Source organism: Callithrix jacchus, chromosome X (assembly GCF_049354715.1).
Source record: "Callithrix jacchus isolate 240 chromosome X, calJac240_pri, whole genome shotgun sequence".
NCBI lineage: Eukaryota > Metazoa > Chordata > Mammalia > Primates > Cebidae > Callithrix > Callithrix jacchus.
Genome location: NC_133524.1, coordinates 129,814,829 through 129,838,429, shown reverse-complemented (window position 1 = coordinate 129,838,429; position 23,601 = coordinate 129,814,829). Strand labels below are relative to the sequence as shown.

General features: G+C 42.4%; 1 pseudogene; it reads right to left on the bottom strand.

Annotated features, from left to right (window-relative positions):
• Positions 1-433: 433 nt before the first annotated feature.
• Positions 434-23,601, bottom strand: LOC100406463 (5'-nucleotidase domain-containing protein 1-like; annotated as a pseudogene).

Below are 23,601 nucleotides of genomic sequence, written 5' to 3'. Positions count from 1 at the left end.
TCACTGCATTTGCTTTTTCATTCTCTTGATAGAAATCGTTATATCATTTTTAATATTTCAAATGTAAGTTTTATCCATGTCTCTTTATTCCTAAACAACATTCTCTTATATAACTGTAGTTGAATTGTCAGTCTTATTATTAACATTAATGTAATACTATTATTTAATCTATAGACTTTGTTAAAATTTCATGAGTTTTCCCACTAATGTTCTTTGTAGCAAACAAAAATTTATAAATATATATAGCAAAGTATCTGAAAGGTATCAATATCTTGGTTAACAATATTTCTAGGTTCTATCATGCCTATTTTTTAGTTTAGTCTTTTTGTTTATGTGTATTTTCTCACTTTTGTTCAACCTCTTCGTCAATTTTCGTTAAAAACTTGTTCCTTAAAGGCTTTTACAGAATTTTTGACAATTCACTTTTTTTAAACTACATATACAGGTCCTCATTTTTCAGCAAAGACAACTTATTTGGTAACAGTGTCTCATCATTTGATAAGACCAATGGAGGGTATGGACAGTAGCCAGCTGTTTTTGAATTGCTTGAAGAGAATCTTGTAAATTTGCAGTCCAGAAGTAATTCTGCTATTGCTTCAATATTTGGAATTGCAATAGTGCTGCAAGTACTGATTCTCTTACACGACCATGTATAAATCAAGGACCCTTCTGTATTTTCCAGTCCCAAATCTGAATCAATAAATGAGCCTCATTTTTTTTTTAATAGAGATGGGGTTTCTCCATGTTGGTCAGGCTGGTCTTGAACTCCCAACCTCAGGTGATCTGCCCACCACAGCTTCCCAAAGTGCTGGGATTACAGGCGTGAGCCACCGCGCCCAAAAAGCCTCTTTTTTTTTTATTTTTATTTTTTTTTTGCCAATCAGTTTGAGTTTATGAGGTTGCTCAGGTTAGCCTTGAACTCATGACCTCGCCTTCGCAAGCACCACGACCTCTGGCGGGAGCCACTTTGGCCCCCGAAGAAGCCTCATTTTTTAGATGAAGTATCTAGAGGCTTTGTCTTTGGTTCCTCATATTTTCTTCTCTGGAAGCTCTGACTTCTCAGGCCTCTGACTCGTCGCGCCCTCCTACCCTCTGCGTTCTTCCAGGATAAGGACTGTCTCCCAATTACTATAGTGACGAGCCGGGAAAATATCTGAATGCATACTGTCACCAAAATAAAGAATCTTGGGTTCAGGTTTGCCAGTCATTTTCTTCAGAAGTTCATAGAGGTGGACAGCGTTCCCTTGGGAGCACCAGCCATGTTTATCCAGAGATGGCAGTGCCTCCTGCTCATGATTCTCGAGCGTCCGGAAAGGTCTCTGATTTGGTAAGTGCGAGAAGAAACCAGGTTTCAATGCATTTGTAATCACAATGTAAAAAAGGTCTGCAAAATCATTCCCAAGGATATACTTGCAGAATAGTCTACAGTAGTCACTGTGAGAACTGGTAATTAACAGAAGAATTTTCCCAGCATTCTTTAGCTGTCGAAGATTTTTTCACAGATTCAGGACAACTGTGTAACTATCTGCCTGGATCTCTTTTTATTTCTGGAAAATATATTCCACAGTTTTCCTTGGAAGCTGACATTTTATAATTGTGTTGTACAGCTGCAACTATATCCTTCCAAAAACCAAATATTTTTTGACCATTGTTTGTTGTTAAATAGTCGTCCACCCTGGCACATAGAAGAGCTCCTGGCAGGTCAAAGTAGTTGTCGTAAAAATAATATTTTCCTGAGTGTCAAGTCATCCAGTGTCCAACAAGAAGTGCTTCCACTCTTTCTTGCCATATGCCTCTGCCAGCACCTCTGGAGTCATCATCTTGGTGTCATGGCTTGCCTTGAGAACAGTGCCATTATCAGCAAGTTTAAGGAAGTTCCCATCTTCTAGATCCAATGCCAAACTCCTGCAACAGAAATCCCAATACTCTGGGGTCACATTGAGCAATTCCTTATCATACCCTTTTTCCTTAACTAGGAATGGGCCAAAGCTGTTATAAATGAGCGGGGCACTCTTGGGCAGGTTGTAGCAACACAGAATATCGTCCAGGTCGAATCCATCCACGTTGCAGGCAGCCAGGGAGAAGTGCTGAGCACTGGCTGCATGGGGAACACGAGGGAGCACCTCAGCTGGGGAGGGTGCAAGCTTTGCTCCCTTTTTAAAATGAATATGTATTAATTGTGTAATAATAATAAGTTACTATTAATAAATGAAAAATAGGCTGGGCACGGTGGCTCACGCCTGTAATCCCAACACTTTGGGAGGCCAAGGCAGGTGGATCACGAGGTGAAGAGATCGAGACGATCCTGGGCAACTTGGTGAAACCCTGTCTCTACTAAAAATACAAAAATTAGGTAGGTGTGGTTGTGCATGCCTGTAGTCCCAGCTACTCAGGAGGCTTAGGCAAAACAATCGCTTGAACCTGGGAGGAACAGGTTGCGATGAGACAAGATCGGGCCACTGCACTCCAGCCTGGCAACAGAGTGAGACTCTGTCTCAAAAACATAACATAAAATAAAATAAAGTGAAATATGTGTATGTGAGAAGATACGATTAGGAGATCCACGGAATAGGCAAGCCACAGACAGGGAGAAAATATTTGCAAACTGTATATCTAACAAAGGACTTATGTGCAGGGTTCATAACAAATTCCTACAACTCAATGATAAAAAGACAAATGACCCAATTAGAAAATGGGCAAAAGACTCTGACAGATATTGCATAGAGAAAATGAATATCAATGGCCAATAAGCAAGGGAAACAGTGTTCAACATCATTAGTTATCAGGAACATTCAAATTACAGCCACTGTAGGCATTAAAATGGTTAAAATTTTATTTAAAACAATGGTGGGTTGGAGCCTCATGCCTGTAATTCCAACATTTTGAGAGCCAAGGCAGGAGGCTCGCATGAGGTCAGGAGTTTGAGACCAGCCTGGGCAACATGGCGAGATCCTATCTCTACAAAAAAATTAAAATTTAAAAATTAGGTAGGTGTGGTGGCATGCACCTGCAGTCCCAGATACTCAGGAGGCTGAGGCAGGAGGACTGGTTGAGCCCAGGAGTTCAAGGCTGCAGCGAACTATGATATATCACTGTGCACCAGTCTGGGCAATAGAGCAAGACCCTATCTCAAAACAAAAACAAAAACAGAAAAAAAAGGAAGAAAATTATTTCCTAAGGAGAATCCCAAACTCAGCAAAATAACCACAAGCAAATATAAAGAACACATTTTTTGGCTAGTGTGGTGGCTCACGCCTGTAATCCCAACACTTTGGGAGGCCAGAGCGGGTGGATCACCTGAGGTTGGGAGTTCAAGACCAGCCTGACCAACATGGAGAAACTCTGTCTCTACTAAAAATACAAAACTTAGCCAGATGTGGTGGCAGACACCCATAATCTCAGCTACTCAGGATGCTGAGGCAGGAGAATTGCTTGAACCGGGGACGCGGAGGTTGCAGTGAGCCAAGATTGCACCATTGCACTCCAGCCTGGGCAACAAGAGCAAAACTCTGTCTCAAAACAAAAAAAAAATTTACATCTGCAAACTTCAAAAAAACATTTCCTTTGCATTCTTTCTCTAATAGGAAGATTTGCTTTTTTTACAATTAAGGAGTGAACAAGAGAGGAAGACATGGAAACCAGGATAATTTAACCCAGAATAGAGACAAGGGGGTTTCCATAACAACAGGGGAAAGAAGCCTCAAGATCATAACTATGAGCACTTAGTGAGAAATGAATCCAGAATGGAGCAGTGAACCATTAATATAACCATAATGGTTATATTAATATAAATACTGAATATTGATTCGGCCAAAAAATGGGATAGGAACACAGGGGGATGAGGAAATCCAGGCAGGAATCATATAAGAGAGTTATGTCCTCAACTACTGTAATAAAAAGTGCATATATAACATCTCCAATGGACAAATCAAGAAATAACAATATCCCCATGTTATTTTTTAGAGACAAAATAGATACATACAAGAAGACTTCAAATCCTTCGAAAGTGGTTATCTTTTGAAAAAGAAACAGCTGGCCACTGGCCGGGCACCGTGGCTGATGCCTGTAATCCTAGAACTTCAGGAGGCTGAGGCGGGCGGATCACTTACGGTCAGGAGTTTGAGACCAGCCTGGTCAACATGATAAAACCCCGTTTCTACTGAAAGTAACAAAAAAAGTAGCCAGGAGTGGTGGCTTACACATGTAATTCCAGCTACTCGGGAGGCTGGGGCAGGGGAATTTTTTGAATCTGGGAGACAGAGGTTGCAGTGAGCCGAGATCGCACCACTGCCCTTCAGCCAGGGCCACAGAGACTCTGTCTCAAAAAAAGAAAAGAAAAGGAAACAGCCTGCGTAATTACATGTTTAATTCTAAAAAAAAAAAAAAAAAAACCCCAACAAACAAAAGAATCCTTATCTCAAACAAATTCTATCAACCTTTACAGATATTCACTGTCATGCTCCCTGTCCATGATTCTTCTGAAGAAATGCTAAGACTCCTCTTGTTTTTGAAATATATTTTAAAGTCTTTTGTTAATCATATATTTTACCTGCTTTCCATTGGTTTCTATTACTCCTCCTGCTTTCAAAATGCTTTTCAAATATATATTGTCAGGTTTTTTTTTTTTTTTTTTTTTTGAGGTGAAGTCTCACTCTCTCACCCAGGCTGGAGTGCAATGGCCCGATCTCGGCTCACTGCAACCTCTGCCTCCCAGGTTCAAGCGATTCTTCTGCCTTAGCCTTCTGAGGAGCTGGGATTACAGGCACGTGCCAGCATGCGCAGCTAATTTTTGTATTTTTAGTCGAGACGGGTTTCACCTTGTTGGTCAAGCTGGTCCTGAACTCCTGACCTTGTGATCTGCCCATCTTGGCCTCCGAAAGTGCTGGGATTACAGACATAAGCCATCGTGCCCTCCCTAGATTGTCAGTCAGTCTTTTAAATTTTGTTTACTTGTGAGTGCAAGGGCTTGCCTTTCTTATGGATGCTCAAACTACTCCTGAAAAGGCTTATGGAATAAACTTAGATTGTGCTCAGGTGTGAAAGAGAATCAATTAATTACTTCTGCCTGGAAGTTTCTTGCTCCCCTTTTCTCTTTCTGTAAGCATTTTTAAACTAAATGGCCAAAGTCATATCTTAAAAATTGCCAGATCAATGATTTTATTTCCGAAACATTCTCTATCAATGAAAAGACTAAAAGCAGTCTAAGTGTCCATCAGTCAGGGCCTGGTTAAATGAATTATGATGTATCTACCCAATGGAATGTTATGTGGATTATTATGCAGCTATTAACAATTAGGAAGCTCTCTATGTACGGATATAAAATCTATCTTGTTAAAGGCTAAAAAGCAACGTGTAGTACAGTGTTTAGAGCGTTCTACTTTTGTATAACAAAGGAGAGGAGGATATATATTTGCATAAACACTGGAAGAACATGCAAAAAAGCAGGTAAAATGGGATGAAAGGGGAGAGGGAATGCGACTTGTCAATGTACATCTTTTTCTGTCGTTCTGATTTTTGAACAATGTGAATATATTACCTTACTAAACAAAACGGGAGAAAGGACAAGTAAATGGTCACCTTTGGAGGGGCAGAAATAGATGGAATGTGTCAGGAGACTGATGTTTGGCATTATAAGCATTTTTGGCACAATCTGAGTTTTCAAATGATGTGCAGATTATTTGGCATTCAGTGGATTACCAGTAGAAGAATTAAAAAGAGCAGCAGTTAAAAGTAGTTACTTCTAGGAAGTATGTCTGAAAATGGAGAGGAGTGAGGCAGGCGGATATTGCATTTCATTACAAACCTGTACTATTGCTTATTTTTAATCTTACGCCTGTGTTACTAGGGTAAAATTTTAAATAGAACATCCCACTGCCCCACCCCAGCAAAAAGAAGGCAGAAAGTGGAAGCTTAAATGGATAAAGAGAAAGTATCTAATCTACTAGTCACAAGGAGGGACCGTGTTTGGTCTGTAAACTTTCCTAGTGAAAACTGTCTCCTTAGTTCTGGGCTAAGACAAAGTATTTAAGTAAAGCAACCAAGACGCAGCCTCTTCAGCAGGAAAAGCAATGTCTGGTTGTGATAAAGATACAATTAATCTTTTAAAAAATGTGTGTTGGAAGCCATTCCATATCAGTTTATATAGATTAACATCATTTCTAAAAGCTGCTGCATGAATTCCACAGTGTACAGACACTGTAATTAAACTGTGTCCCTTTTAGTGGACATTTCCGTTGTAACAAACAATGCCACACTGAACATATTAATCATTGTGCTTATGTGCAATAAGAGATTCCTAGAAATGGAATTAGTGGATCCAAGAGCACATTCTATTTTCTAGATTTTCCACAAAGAATATGTATAGCTTTTATAATCAGAAAAAAGAAAGCTAAAAGAATTAACTGTAAGGTGAAGGTCTTGTTTTCTTACTACTTTGTAGTCTGTACGATACAAATTGTTAACCTTTCAGAATCAAAGGGAGAAGGCCTGGCTTGAAATAGATCATAGGGACTTGTCATGACTGGTTCATTGTAAACTAGAAAGTGTCACTGCCATCTCAGTCACACAAAGACATATGTCTGGGAGAAAGCTGCTTTCTTTTTGAATATTAAAACTTCATTTTAATAGAATTTTGGCCAGATATAGTGGCTCAAGTTTGTAATCCAAACACTTTGGAAAGCTGAAGCGGCGGGATCACTTGAGCTCAGGAGTTCAAAACCAGTCTGGGCAACATAGTGAGATCCCATCTCTACAAAAAAATAAAAAATTCACCGAGCATGGTGGCTTGTGCCTGTGGGCCCAGCTCCTTAGAATGCTAAGGCAGGAGAATCTCTTGAACCCAGAAGGTCGAGGCTGCAGTGAGCTAGTATGCCACTGTACTCCAGCCTGTGTGACAGAGCAAAACTCTGTCTCAAAAAAAAGACATGATTTGGAGACATTATTTGTAAAGGTTCACTTTGTTTTAATAGAATTCTCAGAACTGTAACTCTAAAATGAAGTAAAATGCAAAGTAGAACAATTATCTGTTCTGTTTGTAAATGTTTTACTTAACATCAAGGGGGATTTGGTAAAAGTTGATTTTATCAGCAGGGTTCTAGTTACTGAAAGAACCGAAGGCTCAAATTATAATGCCTCTAATATGAATCCTAAGGACTGTGGTATCATTACAATCTCTTGTATTTAGGTAGTACAGAGAATTAGAAAAAAAGAACACAAAAAATTCTTTTACCCAAGAACGGGGTGTTTTGCTTGAATTACCAGGCTAATCAGTGAAGCTCTCACATCTGTGTTTTGCCTGTGTAGACAAAGTTTAAAGAAACATCTAAGATAAAACGTTAGTGAAATTACAGATCCCCAAAGATTAATTTCTCTCTGCAACAGGAAATGGGTAGAACCTAAATAGTCTTACTGAAAGGTTGGAGCTAGGTGCTGGAAAGTTGAGGCAGGAAGCTATTCAAGATTCTCCTATTGTGTCAATCCACCACAGAATGGCTGTTTCATGTATTCCCTTCCACGTCCCCTTGTCCTTTTTCCACCGGTGATACCATTGTGGGTGAAAAGTGGAGTTTAGAATTGGGGTGAGGATAAAGGTTGGTGTTTGATATGGTTTGGGTATTTGTTCCCACTCAAATCTCATGTTGAAATGTCATTCCCAACGTTGGAGGTGGGGCCTGGAGGGAGGTGATTGGATCACGTGGGAGGATTTTTCTCATGAACGGTTTAGCAGCAACTCCTTGGTGCTGTCTTTCTGATAGTGAGTGAATTCTCGAAAGATCTGGTTGTTTAAGAGTGCAACATCCCTTTCACCATGTGATGTGCCTGTCCGCCTTTGCCTCATGGTTGTGAGCTCTCTGATGCTCTTCAGAAGCCAAGTAGATGCCAGCACCATGTTTCTTGCATAGCCTGTAGAACTGTGAGCCAATCAAACCTCTTGTCTATGCATTAAACGGTCTTGGTCTTCCTTCCTTCCTTCCTTCCTTCCTTCCTTCCTTCCTTCCTTCCTTCCTTCCTTCCTTCTTTCCTTCCTTCCTTCCTTCCTTTCTTTTTTACGGAGTCTTGCTCTGTCACCCCGGCTGGAGTGCAATGGCATGATCTCAGCTCACTGCAACCTCTGCCTCCCATGTTCAAGCGATTCTCCGGCCTCACCCTCCCAGGTAGCTGGGATTACAGGCACCCGCCACCACGCCCAGCTAATTTTTGTATTTTTAGTAGAGACAGGGTTTTGCCATGTTGGCCAAGCTGGTCTCGAACTCCTGACCTCAGGTGATTTGCCCACCTCAGCCTCTCAAAGTGCTGAGATTACAGGCGTGAGCCATCATGCCCAGCCTCGGGTATTTCTTAAGCAAAGCAAGAATGAACTAATACAGTGTTCAAGTTTGGGTAAAGTTGGGAAGAGAATAGACAAGATCAGTTGTTGACTAATCCAGCCAGTTCCTTTTATATTCCTACTTAAAATACCATCTTGAGCAAGCAACCCAAGCACATCTTTGAGAGGCCAACTCAGGAAAGGGGGTTACTCAAGCAGCAGTACAGGAAGTTAAAGAGGCTGATGGTCTAGACTGCAACAAAAGAGAAAATTTTTAAAAATGTTAACGACCAACTACTTTCTTTGACTATCTTATAAAATCACAGCAGAAACAGAACCAGGGAGAGAGAAGTAGCATACTCAGTTTTTCAAATTGGTCAGAGTAAGAATGCCTGACCTAATGAAACACAAGGAAGACAGTGTATAAATGAAACAGTAATGGTCAGTTCCTAATTTATCCAAAATGCATGTATATTCCTTTGTTTAGTTTTGTTATTTTCAGTTTTCTAATTCTATTTATGATAAGGTTAAAAATTAAATTTGGTTTTGTTCTTGGAGAAGACACCCAATGATTATGGCATACATGAGTAACAGGAATGCAAGTGTGAGATCAAACTGGATGATGAATAGTCCATGAAGTAGAAAATTGACATGCTAAGAATGAAGAAGTGAATTTCTGTTAAAAACACACACAGAGTTCCTCAAAAGGTTAAACATAGTTATCATATGACCCAGCAATTCCACTCCTAGAGAAATGAAAACTTCAGTCCATGCAAAAGCTTACACATGAATGCCATAGCAGCATTATTCGTAATAACCTCAAAGTGGAAACCAGCAGCATTATTCGTAATAACCTCAAAGTGGAAACCAGCCAGATGTCTACCAACAGATGAATGGATAAACAGAAAGTAGTATATCCATACAATGGAAATATTATTCAGTCATAAAAAGGAATAAACTAGTGATATGTGCTACAATATGGATGTACCTTTAAAACAGTATGCTAACTGAAAGAAACCAGACACAAAAGATCACATAAGATTCCATTTACATGAAATGTTCCGAAGGCAACTCCATAGAGACAGAAAGCAGACTGGCAGTTGCCAGGGGTGGGGGAAAGGGGGAAGCAAGTGCTTAATTGGATATGGGCTTTCCTGTTGTGGTGATGAAGATGTTCTAAAATTAGAGAGTGGCAATGGTTGCACAAGCCTGTGCATATACTAAAACCCATTGACTTATACACATTAAATGAGTGAACTGTATAGTATATAAATTGTAGCTCAATAAAACTGTTACCAAAAAGGAAAAAAACAATGAGGACAGGTCAGGGAAGGAGAGCAGGTTGCATATGATCGTATGTCCCTGGGAGACCTGACAGCTGGGGCTTTCCTACAGACAACCAGATCTAATGCTGAGCCTGTGAGCACAGCTGGATTAAAAAGCCTCTATTCTCTGACCACTGGAGTTTTGAAGGATCCACAGGTCCAGTTGGCCAAGTACTTAAACAACTCTAGTGGTTTCAGCCTGTCACAGGCATAGGGAAACATCTTGAGCTGGGAGAAGAAGGATGCTCAGTTGACATGTCAACCAGCTGGATCTCCAGCCACCTAAGCCCATGAGTGGATGAACTCACCTATCCAGCAGGGAATGAAAGTCACTGGGTCAAGTAGGGATGGTACCACTTGAGAAAAGAGCAAGACAAAAGGTAAGTGGAAAGCAATCCCTCACCTGAGATGCCCATGAAATAAGAATGAAGATTATCAATATCTAGGCCTGACTTAACTACACAGTTATTCCAAAACTGAAAAATTATATGTAAAAATTTTATTCTACCTTAAACCTCTATTTGTACACTTACTAATCTGATTTAAGGCTAAAGACTTTTCTTCAAGTATGAACATGCTGATAAACATTTCTCCTCGTCCTTCTTGTACAAACAGCACATTTATGCTTCATCTGATTACCAGTTCCTGTTTATTTTAAGTGAATAAAGAACTTAGGAAACATGGGCAAAGAAATCTGAGAAGAGACTCCTTCTAGATTTTTCTCTTCTCCCTCATCCTTACCAATATTTCAACCATGGTTAAGTTGACAGTGATGTTTTTAGCAACGTGAGTCATTTAATACTAATTTCTATAATGTTAAACTCAATTTTTACAAAAACACTTTTTTCATAGCCATATCTAGTCAATGTATGTAATATTTAGTTACACAATAATGTAATTATAATAACTGGAGTTGTCAGTTTTGAGGACAAACTCAGCTGACTTGAAGAAGGCATACAACCTAAATGGAGGAGACAGAAGTACTCAGTGATGGCCTCAGAGAACCTTTCCATCATCCTAGTCCACCTGATTGATTGGGTTAATAGAGTTTGACCAAGAGACCTCTAATTGGACCCAGCTCACCTCTCTGCCACACTCATTCTTAGTAGAACCCTGCTTTTAAGTGACTACACCTTGCCCTGGAAAGCTATTTGGAACCTAGATCTTATCAATCAGCTTCAAGTATGGTGTGATGAGTTGGCTTTTAGATGTCCCCAGTGATCCTAGTCTCCTGGAATTCACACCTTGTGTAATGTCCTCTCCCCACATGTGGTCAAGACCTGTGACTTGCTTCTAACCAATAGAATGTGACAGGGGTGGTGGTATGTCACTTCCATGATTATATTACATAGGATTGCAACTTCCATCTTGGTGGCAGACTCTCTCTCTCTCTCTCTCTCTCTCTCTCTCTCTCTCTCTCTCTGTACATGCTTTGATGAAACAAGCAGCCATCAGGGAGGCCTATGTAGTAAGGAAATGAGGTGAGACTCTGGCTAATAGACCACAAGGAACTGAGCCCTGACAGCAACCATGAGATCTTGGAGGTGGATTCTTTACCAATTGAGTCTCAAATGAGACCCCAGCACCAGCCAACACTTGATTGCAGCCTTCTGAGAGACCCTGAAGAAGAGGCTGCAGCTAAGCTATGCCTGGACTTCTAAAGCATGAGATAATACATACGTGTGTTCTATTAAGCTGCTTTTTAAAAAACGCAGGACTAAATACCAATACTGCTTTGTTCAGAATATTTGATTTTATGTCTTCCCCAAGGGGACTAATATTGTTACACACACTAGGAAACAGTAAGACATGGGGACTACTTCTTTCAAAGGTTTTTATAAGGTGAAGTATTTATAGGTGAAATGATAAGCTATCTGGGATTTGCTTTAAAATAGTTCAGCAGCCAGGCATGGTGGCTCAGGCCTGTAATCCCAGCACTTTGGGTGGCCGAGGCGGGCGGATCACCTAAGGTCAGGAGTTCAATACCAGCCTGGCCAACATGGTGAAACCCCATCTCTACTACAAATACAAAAATTAACCGGGTGTGATGGTGCATGCCTGTAATCTCAGCTACTGGGGAGGCTGAGGCAAGAGAATCACTCTAGCCTGGGGGGCGGAGGTTGCAGTGAACTGAGATTGCACCACTGCATTCAAGCCTGGGTAACAGAGCAAAGTGCAGTGGTGCGATCTCAGCTCACTGCAACCTCTGCCTCCCAGGCTAGAGTGATTCTCTTGCCTCAGCCTCCCAAGTAGCTGGGATTACAGGCACCTGCCACCATACCTGACTAATTTTTTGTATTTTTAGTAGAGACGGGGTTTCACCATGTTGGCCAGGCTGGTCTTGATCTCTTGACCTCGTGATCTGCTCACCTCAGCCTCCCAAAGTGCTGGGATTACAGGCATGAGCCACCGTCTTGGCCCCTAATTATTTCTGTATGACTTGGGGAAGGAAGACTTAGTGGCGTAATAGTTGGAGAAATGGAGTGACAAAAAGAGAAATTACCTCTTAGTATATGGTAGCACACATCAGATAGACCACATGCCATTCTAAGTGTATCACTTGTCATTTTAATCTACATCTCAGATATAAATTTAAATAGAAAAAGTCACAAATATATTGACTATACATAGACACTATACATGTATATATGTGTATATATAGCTATATTGTATGCATATACATAATATATGTAGCTATATTATGAAAATAAAACATTCTGGATTTATTATTTAATATAATTTTGCAGATAATTCTTCACTTCTGACAACATTGTTTTTCTCCTACTAAAGTGGGTACAATCCTTCCTGTTCATTCATTCACTGAAAAAATATTTATTTATTGAGTGCCAAGCTCTGTATTCAGCAATATTAATATCTAAATATAAGTCACACGTATATATGGCTAGTAGCATAAATAAAACAGAAGATGATACTATAACAAAAAAAAGTTCCTAAGGAAAGTTTCACCGAACGTGGGGAAAACCTAGAGTGAAAATTAAAGTAACTCAATTCTTCTCAAAACCAGCACATTCAATAGAGTACGGACAAAGGAGGCCTTCCATTGAGCAAGAAAAGCCTCTCTTTTACTGCATTTTAAAAATATTTCATTCAGTCACTAAATCATTCAACAAATATTATTGAATATCTGTACTATGATAATCAAGGAGCTTATTGTTTTGTAAGGAAGAAGGGGAAATTCCTTCAAGTTCAACCTTCAGGAAGAGAGTGATGTTTTTGAGTAAGGTTCTTAAGGACAGGACTTCTTTACAGAGGCTTGAAAATACCTTTCGAGAAGGAAATGATTGGGCAGAAAATGATATGAATGGAAATGAAAGCATGTACACAGTCCATTGCAATGCTTCTTATGTATATGGTCACATCTGATTCTCATGCGGTATCAAGAAATATTGTCTAGCCACACAAGAGCTTAGTTGAATGAAACTGATATAGTACAGCCACCAGTTAAATCTTGCTAACAGGACGTTCCTGTTACAAGGAAGCAAATGCCTGTTGTCTCTGGCTTTGGAGGCCCCATGTGAAGGGGTGCAAAGCTCTGTATTAACCACTGTTCAGTATCTAAATATAAGGCACACATAGATCCTCACATGAATAGATATTTACTCCAATAGAGAAAAAAATGAATAAAGTTTATCTGGTGTGTTACTTGTTTTAATTTAAGTGGCTGAAAGAATTGGAAATCAGCCAGAGAAGAGAAAAGGAAAAAAAAAAGGACCTCTATGAATACCAGTAAATGTGCCCTTTTCCTGCAATAAAAACTCGTGTTTATAACACACCTTAGAGTTTACAAAACGCTGCCGTGTGTGCATTGCTTTATTTAATCTTCTCATAACTGCCCCATGTGGTATTTCCTTTTTTTATAGACCAATAATTTATTTTATTTTGTTTTTATTTTTTCTATTCATTTATTTTAAATTAAAAAAAATTTTTGTGGGTACATAGTAGATATATATGTTTATGGGGTACATGAGGTGTTCTGACACAGGCATGCAAAGAGAATCATGAAGAGTGGGGTATCCATCCCCTCAATCATTTACCCATTGAATTGCAAACAATCCAGCTACGCTCCTTATTTTAAAATGTACAGTTAAGTTGTTATTGACTATAGTCACCCTGTTGTGCTATCATGTAGTAGATCTTACTCAGTTTTTCTATTTTTTGTACCCATTAACCATACTCACTTCTCCCACCAGCTCCCTACTACCATTCCCAGGTTCTGGTAACCATTCTTCTACTTTCTGTGTCCATGAGTTCAATTGCTTTGATTTTTCAACCTTACAAATAAGTGAGAACATGAGATGTTTGTTTTCCTGTGCCTGGCTTATTTCACTTAATATAATGATCTCCAGTTCCATCCATGGTTTTTCCATTTTAAAATATGAAAACAAAGATTCCACAATGTGGAGCACTTTGTCCAGTGTCACACAGCGAGTAAGTGATGAGAGTCAGGACTCAGACAGACCCTCGACTTCTAACTCTGTCACAGAAACTGAGATCTACCACCTGAATCCTTCCTCAAGGAAGGACATGCTGCCCAGCTCTGAGAAGTCTGATTAGCAAACATCCTCCATCCATCCAGCAGCTCCTTCCACAGCTGCAGAGAGTCACCTTGCCCCAAGGTCACACCTTTCCTGGGACAGCCTGCACCTGGTGACTGAGAGAGGCAGGGCTATAAAGGCATGCCGTTTTGGCTTTAGATGGGGCACTTGGACAAGCATGATTTGTTCCAGAGTTTCCTACTGGGTTGGCCAAGACTTTGTGGACCTGTACAGTCGTTCATCTTCTCCCTCTGCACAACATGTTTCTTCTCCCTTCCTTGCACAAATGTCTATTCCTAATAAATATCTTGCACCCCAAACTTCATTTCCATGTCTGCTTCTGCAGAACCCTCTGATAGTTGGTACGGACAGTGTTCTGAGAAAGCAGCCAACTGGATGGACTTTTGGAGCCAGATCACTCACCTCTCAGGTGAAAATAACCCCCTCACTAGTGGTAGATGGAGTGCAGATGGCACCAGGCAGCAGTCCAATTATTTAAACTTTCATGTCAGGTGCATTGAAAATACATTATGGGTGTGATATAGAAAGCATTTGAAATATAGGGAGGGAATATTAACTATGTGGCCAAGATCGGATGATTAAATATTTAATGAACTGCTGAGGGTAAAAGGCAATTGAAAGCCAGATGCAGACCGGGCATGGTGGCTCACATCTGTAATCCCAGTACTTTGGGAGGCCAAGGTGGGTGGATCACGAGGTCAGGAGATCAAGACCATCCTGGCTAACATGGTGAAACCCTGCCTCTACTAAAAATACAAAAAATTAGCCAGGCGTGGTGGCACGTGCCTGTAGTCCAAGGAGAATCGCTTGAACCTGGGAGGCAGAGGTTGCAGTGAGACAAGATCACGCTATTGTACTCCAACCTGGGCAACAGAGCAAGACTCCATCTCAAAAGAAAAAAAAAACCTAGGTGCAAAAGCTAAGAAGGCCTCTGTGAAGGCAAAACAACTCTTTTGCCTAGTTCAGTGACTCATGCCTATTATACCAGCACTTTTGGAGGCTGAAGTGGGAGGATTGCTTGACGCCAGGGCTTTGTGACCAGCCTGAGCAACAGAGCAAAACCCTGCCTCTGCAAAAAAAATTTTAAAGATCAGCCAGGTGTGATGGCGCATGCCTGTGGTCCCAGCTACTCAGGAGGTGGTGGCAGAGGAATCGCTTGAGTCAGGAATTTGAGGCTGCAGTGAGCTAATATCGCACCACTGTGCTCCAGTCTGGGTGACAGAGAGACACCTTGTCTCAAAAAGAATAAAAAAGCGATTTCATCTCCTATGAGGAGGGCAGAGTACTCTGGGAACTAAATCTAAGACTTAACAGTCAGAGTGGCTGGAGTTTTACTAAGGTTAAATACCCAACCAAGACAAGGCCCTTGGTTGGGAAAATCAGACACTGTGGCACTGGAGTCATCTAGGTGAATCATCACAAAGATTTTGACTCCCTGCACTGCCCTAAACCTTCTGAACCAGTAGAAATGGCCCACCTCATCCCTACCAAGAGCTAGTACCCTACTACTCCCATGGTAGAAGACTATGCAGAGGCCTTTTCCCACATGACAACACATGCTCCCTCTTAGGGCCTGCTCCCACCTCCCTTTCAGGGCACTAGCCATGCGGTCAGAGTCCAGCTTAAGCATAGCTGCTGGGGATATGCTGCGCTGGGGATATGCTGGGGTTTGCAAGTGAGAAAAGGGATTACACTTCAAAGAAGCTGCAAGAAGCAGGAGAAAGGGGAATGTACACATGAGGCTGGGTCCTGAGGGGGCTTGATCAAGGTGGTGGGAATGGAGGCAGTGGGATCATACAACTGGAAGAGTTTACTGACTTTGGAGTGATTTCCTGAGATACAGGATTTAATATCCCGTCAAAGACCCCAGGAAATGGTGCAGATTTTCTACTAAGATGGCTCCTAGATGTAAGAAATACAGCCTATACTGTGGCAAATTGCGGAGGGAGGGAGTCAAGGCTCCAGGAAGTGGGCATGCTGGAACTCATGTCACTATGCACGGCCACAAGACCCACCAGAATGTTGCATTCCATGGGAAGGTTCAGAGGACACACTGTTGAACAAGGCCACTGGGAATGCACTGGCGAGAGGATCGCCAGCAAGCATCACTCAAAATTTCAGTAGTGGCCTCCTCTGCAGGTCAGAACTGACAATAGGGAAAACCCTTATCAACTTAGCTCATGGATAGCACTATGGTAGACCCAAGACAGCAGAGGCCAGGTGGTAGTCCTTAATCTCCAGAACCCAGGAAGTTGCAGTTATCATAAGACAAAGTTAGCATGATAGTTCAGGAAGCCTGACCCAGGAGAGTTATGGAGATGGTTAGTAGAACAGAGCATCTCTAGGGGAAAAATTTATTGAAAAGGGTATTACTCAGATTGTAATAGCTGAAAAATCTGGGAGGCCGAGGGCAGTCACTTCAAAAAAGCTATGATCCCTTGTAGAGTTTCCAGATCTGATCCAGTTTTCAAGCCCAGAACTCACTGATACAAGAGGCGATTGGGTCCCTAGGAGAAAGGACACTGCCATGATTCTTCTTTTTCCTTCTGCAGAGACTTCTGGGCATGCATTTAGATAACAGTGCATTGGGTAAAGGGAATACTTAGATGTTTCAAGGAGTTTTAGACCTAGAGTCTGAGTTGACATAGACACCCAGAGACCCAAAGCATCCTCATGGGTCACTGTGAGAGTGGGGAGGGGACATACGGAAACCAGGTAAGAAATTGAGTCTTGGCCAAGATCCAGCTCACAGGAAGTCCACTGGTTATGAGAACTCAGTGGTCATTACCCCAGTCTCCAAGTGTATGATCAGGTAGTTGTCACAGCCACTACTTTGTGTCTTTGGCCAGCAAGATAAGAACTGTTACAATGGGGAAGGGCAAGTGGAAGCCTCTGATACTAAACCACCACCACCACCCCCGGCCAAGATAATAAATCATCACATCCCCTCGGAGTGGTGGTGTATGCAGATTAGTGTCATCCTTAAGTATCTAAAAGATACAGAGGTGGTGCTCTTCATCATATCTGCATTTAATTTACCAGTTTTGTGACTGCAAAAACCAGATAGATCCTTAGAGATGACTGTAGGCTATTGCAAGCTCAACCAAATAGTAGCTCTGATCATAGTCGCTGTGTCAGACGTGGTATCTTGGTGGGAGCAGATTGATATAGCCTCAAATATATGTTGTGAGGCATTGATTTGGAAAATTCCTTCTTTTCTATCTCAATCAGAAAAAAAGAATCAGAAATATTCAAATAAATAGGAAGAAATAGAAATTTATAGTTTTGCCCTGGGTCTGTATTAGCTCTTCTACCTTCTGTCATAATTTAGTCTGAAGAGAGTAAAAACATCCGAACATCCTGCAGAATATCATATTAACCTGTTACATTGATGATGCTTTATTGATCAGACCAGATGAGCAGGAGGTAACTAGGGTGCTACCTCTTGGTAAGACACATATACTCTGAGGGTGGGAGATAAACCCTACAAAGATTTAGAGGTTTATCAAATCCATACAATTTTTAGAGGTCCAGTGGTTCAGGGCCTACTGGGGCGTTTTCTCCAAAGTAAAAGTAAAGGACAAATTCTTGCACATTGCAACTCCTGGGACAAAGAAGGAATCATGAAGCCCGGTGGGCCTCTTTGGGTTTTAGAGGCAATGTATCCCGCCTCTAGGGATTCTGCTCCATTCCTCTATAACATGTGACAAGGAAGGCTACTAGATATGCCTGGGGTCCAGCAGCAGCAAAGGGCTCTGCGTCAGGCCCAGGCTGTCATGCAAGAGTCCTGCCTGACACTTGGGCCATACAATCTAGTGGATCGTGTGGTGTTGGAGGTGTCAGTGGTGGGAAAAGATGTAGTATGGATTCTGTGGCAAACCCCTGTTGGAGAATCATGGTCAGGCCCCTGGGGTTCTGGAGAAAGGCCATGTTGCCTGCAGGAGAGAATCATAATGCCTTATGAAAAACAACTTCTGGTATGCTGTTGGGCCCTGGTCAAGATGAAACACCTGGCCGGGAGTGGTGGCTCACGCCTGTAATCCCAGCACTTTGGAAGGCTGAGGTGGGCACATTGCTTGAGCCCAGGAGTTGGAGACCAGTCTGGCCAACATGGTGAAACCCCATCCCTACTAAAAATTCAAAAATTAGCCGGGCGTGGTGGTGCATGCCTGTAATCCCAGCTACTCGGGAGGCTGAGGTAGGAGAATCGCTTGAACCCAGGAGGCAGAGTTTGCAGTGAGCGGAGATCACACCACTACCCTTCAGCCTGGGAGACAGAGCAGGGCCCTCTCTCAAAAAAATAAATAAATTTTAAAAATATGAAACACCTGACCACAGAACACCAAATGATCATGCAACTAGAACCGTCTATCATGAGCTGGGTCTTAGCAGACCCACTAAACTGTAAGGTCAGGTGGACCCAGCAACAATTCATCAAAAGATGAAAGGGGGCTCTAAGGAGTGCTTATGAGCAGAACTACAGGGCACAAGTAAACTGCAAGCTCTGGTAGGCCTAGACCACCATGGCATGCACCACTGTCATACCAGTGCCCTCCTTCAGTTCATGCCTGCAGCTTTATGGGATTCCATCAGATCAACTGAAAAAGAAAGAAAGCCTTGGTTTATGAATAGGTTGGGTCAGCATGCGGGTGCAAGCCAAAAATGGACACTAGCTGCATTATAGCCTCACTTGAGGGGTAGGGGAGGCTTGAAAGACAGTGACAGATGGAAGTCTTCCCAGTGGGCAGAGCTTTGGGTAATGCACTTTATCGCCCACGTTGAGTGGAAACAGAAGTGGCCTGAGGTTGAAATATTTATGAAGTTATGGTCATTGGTGAATGGCCTGGTCAGCTTGTAATGGGTTTGGAAGGGAAAAGACTGGAAAATTGGAAACAATGATATCTGAGGTAGAAGGATGCAGATGGACACGTGCAAGCAGGCACGAAGCATGAAAATGTTTGTAGCAATATTGACACCAATTAGAGATCACCTAGCTCAGAAGAAGCATTGAACAACCAAGCAGACAAAGTGATCTAGGCAGTTGACATCCGCCAGTCTCTAACCTTGGCCACCGCAGTATTGGCACAATGGGCATATGAACAGAGTGGCCACCGAGGCAGAGAGGGAGGCTATGCCTGGGTCCAACAGCATGGACTCCCGCTTATCAAGACCAATCTAGCCATTGCCACTAAAGAATTGTTCAGCCTGCCAACACTGAGCCCCTAATATGGCATTATCCCCCGGGGAGACCAACTGGTCATTTGGTGGCAAGTTCACAACTTTACGCCCCTTCCATCCTGAGAGGTTCAATGGTTCGTTCTCATACGAATGCATGCATATTTCAAGTATGAGTTTAACTTTCCAGCATTCAGGGTCTCAGGCAGCACCTCTATTTCATGACTTTGGTGATAGATTCACTAGTATGGCATTCCACCTAACACTGGGACAGATCAGAAGACCAACAAAGGAGGTGCAGGAGTGGGCCCAGAATCATGGGACCCACAAATCATATTACATACCACACCATCCAGAAGCTGCTGGTCTGATAAAGCATTGAAACAGCCAGCTGAACTACATTTCCCAGAATTCCCTTATGTTTGTGTTTCCAATTAGATTGGGTCACTGAGATCTTTTGCGGATTTGTTGGGCCTTAAGTAGGAATCATATAGTTTCTATATCGAAAAATCAGTGCGGGGAAACCAGGTGCAGTTGTAGCTATGTACATTGTCACTTATCTACTGGCTTATCTCAGTGTCATGCAGCAGCCACGGGGCTTGCAGCTCCTGCTACACCTTCCTCCCAACCATCCTTTAGTGTCTCAGACTCCTGGATATAGGCCAGGTGTGTGTGTAGCTGTGTGCAAAGGACACCGGCTTCACCTGAAGGATACCCACATCACCCAAGTTGGAGATAACAAGAGACTGATACAGACCCTAGTTCATCTTCCTGGGTACCAGCGCATGCTGCTGGGCTCTAGTTTGTCCTTGTTCTCCTCCACTTTACATTCATCTTCCCCTCCTGATTGCCCTGCAGACTTCAAGCTTCAGCATTAAACGTGAAGAAATGCAGAGGCTGTCTAACCAGTCTTGCTCCCTCAATTAAGGTCAAATCTCTGATTGATTGATACATAGATAGATAACAGATGAGAGATAAATAGATAAATGATAGATAGATATAGATAGATAGATGTAGATGGTATAGATATAAAACTAAAATTTCTTGCTGGGTGCAGTGGATCACTCCTGTAATCCCAGCACTTTGGGAGGCCAAGGTGGGCATATCACTTGAGGTCAGGAGTTTAAGACCAGTCTGGCCAACATGGTGAAAACCCGTCTCTACCTGTAATCCAAACTACTTGGGAGGCTGAGGCGGGAGAATCGTTTGAACTCAGGAGGTGGAAGTTGTAGTAAGCCTAGGTAGCACCATGGCATTCCAGCCTGGGTGATAGAATGAACCCTGTCTCAAAAACTAATAATAAAATAAAAAGCGAAATCTCTCAATGGCTCCACTTCTCTGCTTGAATCCTAATACAGGAACTTTGTGCTCTGAAACTCTTGACGGGCTTCAGGACATGCTACCCCCAACTATGATACCTTGGCATTTGAGAAAACAGCAGAAGCAGTTTTTCCGGTTTCTCTGGGTCTTCATTTCTGAAGGTTCCCAGGTCACTTAAAACTTGTATTAAATAAATTTGTCTGCTTTTCTCTTGTCAATTTGTCTTTTGTTATAGAGGTGTCAGGTATGAACCTAGCAATGGGTGAGGAAAGAAATATTTGCTCACGGCCACGCGCAGTAGCTCATGCCTGTAATCCCAGCACTTTGGGAGGCCGAGGCGGGCAGATCATGAGGTCAGGAGTTAGAGACCAGCCTGGCCAACATGGTGAAACCCCGTCTCTACTAAAAATACAAAAATTAGCCCAGCATGGTGGCGTGTGCCTGTAGTCCCAGCTACTCAGGAGGCTGAGGCAGGAGAATCACTTGAACCCGGGAGGCGGAGATTGCAGTGAGCTAAGATCGCACCATTGCACTCCAGCCTGGGCAACAGAGCGAGACTCCATCTCAAAAAAACGTATATATATTTTTTCCCTTACATGCTGTAGGGCTAGAGGACTTGGTCTCCAAAGGAGACTCATTTCCAGGGTCAATGTCTTATTGAGATATAAGGTATGGCTGCTGCCTGGGCACTTTGTGCTCCGTGAGTCCAGAGACCAGCAGGCCAGAAGAGGGGTCACTGACTTGGTAGCAGTAACTCACCCTAATTATCAGGAGGAAGTAGGGCTTCTGTTCCACATGGGGAGAGGGAGAAATCTGTGTGCTACCTGAGCATATCTTAGTGCTTCCTTGCCGTATTGTGACTATAAGTGGACAGATACAGCAGCCCCAGCCTGAGAAGGGGATAATAACCACGCTGCTCAGAAATTAGGGTCTGGGTCAGGCCAGCCAGGAAGCCATCATGGCCACCAGAGGGCAGTAGCTATGGGTGAGCGTGACCTGGAACGAGCAGTGAAGGCGGCAGTTACTGAGAGTCAATTGCGGCGCCAAGACTAACTGTAGTGGTGGGGGCTGTAGTCTGTCCCACTAATATCACTCCTCCAAGGTTCCATTCTGAGAGAGGCAGGAAGGAATTGAGAAAGAGAGGTGCAAGCGATGGACTGTGGTAGACACAAAGATGCACCACCTCAAGAAGGGATTTGCCACCCAGCCCAACCGTGGGGAGTGAGGTTGGCAGGCAGTCTCCAGCTGTCAGCTCCTGCAGGGCCTGCCTTATCTGCAGAGAGCCACTCAGCCCCAGGCTACATTCTTCCAGGCAGAGGCAGCCTGCATCTGGTGACTCACTGAGTCAGAGAATAAAAGCCCAGGGGACTGACGCAGTGGCTCATACCTGAAATTCTAGCATTCTGGGAGGGGGGAGGGGGCGAGGCAGGTGGATCACTTCAGCCCAAAAGTTTGAGACCAGCCTGGGCAACATGGCAAAACCCCATCTCTACAAAATATACAAAAATTAGCTGGGCATGGTGGCATGTGCCTGTGGTCCCAGCTACTTGAGGGGGCTGAGGTGGGAGGATTGCTTGAGCCCAGGAGGTCGAGGTTGCAGTGAGCCATGATTGCATCACTGCACTGCAGCCTAGGTGACAGTGTACGCCCCTGTGTCAAATAAAATAAAACAAAACAAAAACCCAGGTATTTCTACCCAGTTCAAGGTACTCTGATGAACAATACTCCAGAGGTCCCTGCAGGGTTGCTCAGGCTTTGTCAGGCTTGCCTGCTGGTGAGTCAACCTCTCTCTCCCCAGTCTTGCTTCCTCCCCCTTTTCCTTCACAGGTGTTGGCCCCCAATAAACATCTACCACCTCAAATTCCATCTCAGTATCTTCTACCAGAGGAGCAAAGTGGGGAAACTCCACATCTCCTGCTTTTTCTAGTACACCACTCTCTCCGTCACAAACATAGAGACTGGAGCCCCTTTGCTCTCAGCCGTTTATTTATAAACACACCTTAATATATACTCAAAGGAAAAGATTCAAGATAACTCATATTTTATGGGGGAAAAGTTCTTATGCTACATGCAAATATATTTTTATACTCATTAAAACCACATAAAAGTATATTATGCATTTTAAAAGATTGATTACCTCAAAACCAGAAATGCCCTCCAGGCTCTCTGCTGACAAAACCCACATTTATGAATGTCAAAAGCAGTTTTCCAGATTTTTTTCTCTTTCATTATGTGAAGGGGAAATGTTGTTTTGTACAATCTTGAAAAAATTTGTCAGTTTGAAAGAAAACATTTTGTCTTGTTATTGAAGATATTTTAGTAAAAGGATCCTGAAATATTTTTTTCAAGAATTGTTTCAGTTATGAGTGAGCAGAATATGATTCCTTTATTATAACTTTGAGAAACTTCCCAGGGAGCCAAGAAAAGAAGAAGAGGAAAACATATAAATTGTCAAGTATAATTCACACTTCCTAAGGAGCAAGGTGTGGGGGTGGGGGGGCTCACAGCATTTCTTTTTCTCAAAAATTAGTTAGCTTTCAATGAAAACACTTTAGAAGGCAAAGAATCTGAGGAAAAAAACGAGTATCGGGTGAAATAGGATCAATCATTTTGAATTATAAAAATCAGACCCCAAAGCTAAAGTGACTGTTCATCAAAGAGCCCCGGTTGTTAAGTGATTTGGCTCCGTGAGTGCTGGAGCTTTCTTCATTTAGAGAGCTGTTAGTTGGGCTTCATACTTCAATTGTTCTTGTGGATGTTACCGTTACCATCCATACCATAATCACAGGAAGAGGATGTTGTGTCCTTCATGTAGACCTACTAACCTGCCATCAGAAGACATGTACACTTCACAGTCTTTCCAGTAATAAGCTGCATCTTCACTGCTCATCTCAGCCAT